This window comes from Frankliniella occidentalis, unplaced genomic scaffold (genome assembly GCF_000697945.3).
Source record: "Frankliniella occidentalis isolate FOCC.00 unplaced genomic scaffold, Focc_3.1 Scaffold198, whole genome shotgun sequence".
In the NCBI taxonomy this organism is placed as follows: Eukaryota; Metazoa; Arthropoda; class Insecta; order Thysanoptera; family Thripidae; genus Frankliniella; species Frankliniella occidentalis.
The window spans coordinates 230134-230767 of record NW_026267324.1 but is presented as its reverse complement, the minus strand read 5'-3'; the positions used below and the strand labels follow the sequence as shown (position 1 = coordinate 230767).

Here is a 634-nt window from a genome sequence, read left to right as displayed (position 1 = left end):
GGAGGGAAAGGGAAAAAATATAGAATGCGGAGGGTGGAATGAAGGGCAAGTGTAGGAGTCGTTGGAATCCCACGTAGCAGATTACACGCAGCACAAAGCTCAAAAGGAATTGGAAATTAAAATCGATTTTATGTTACAGATAGGATGAAAGGAACGAGGAACGGGCCTTGGGAGAGCAGTGGCTTGAGGCTCACGAGGGGAGTGGGGGAGGAGAAGGGGTCCGGGAGAGTCCCTCGATGAAAGGAAGAGAGCTGGCCTGTCAACGTCTTGTCAATCTGTCAATTTAGTCGAGAGCGGCGTGTGCCTGCCCGTGTCCACTCACACGCAAGCCCGTCGCAGCAGCAGCGTCCAGACCGGTGGAAACGAAACGCCCACCGTGTCCACGACAATGGCGAGGGAGACACTGGGGACACTTCTCTGAATGGCAATATAACACTTCAACTTGTTTTTCGCGTGAGGAGCAAAAGGAGCGTTCGGAGAGAGACGGTCTCCTCGCGGTGGCAGCGAATGTCCCGCGGGGGCCCCTAGGTGGCGCTAGGTGCCACTACGCGCGGCTACGTGCAGCTGGGTCGTCTGCGTTTCATGGAGTGGACATAAAATTTGATGTATTGAGAAAGGAAAAAGACAAGAGAGG

The 634-nt window shown here is 54.1% G+C and overlaps 1 protein-coding gene across 2 annotated transcripts in view; it reads left to right on the top strand.

The window, feature by feature from the left end:
- LOC113207985 (sialin) overlaps positions 1-634 on the top strand; it is a 9997-nt gene that overhangs the window by 2954 nt on the left and 6409 nt on the right. The window lies entirely within an intron of this gene.